We start from the raw sequence: 280 nt of genomic DNA on the forward strand, positions 1-280 counted from the left end.
TTTTCAGTGAAGAACTGTACTCTGTCTCTGCCTTTTGACATCCATTTTGACTGAATTTAAAGGGTTCATCACCTGAATATAAAATGATGAACCTTTTGGCTCCTGCAACTTTCCTGAAGATATTCAATGAAGTTTTTTTGTCTCTTGGGACAGATTGTAACTTATCTATGATTTTTCATCCTGTGCTACTCACAACCACATTCTTCCATAGTTCACAACATCACCTCCGTCTTCTGGACTTAGACAATGATTAACTCTGTGACTCCGGGTGAATCCCTTA

This window comes from Sminthopsis crassicaudata, chromosome 2, assembly GCF_048593235.1.
Source record: "Sminthopsis crassicaudata isolate SCR6 chromosome 2, ASM4859323v1, whole genome shotgun sequence".
Classification (NCBI taxonomy): Eukaryota; Metazoa; Chordata; class Mammalia; order Dasyuromorphia; family Dasyuridae; genus Sminthopsis; species Sminthopsis crassicaudata.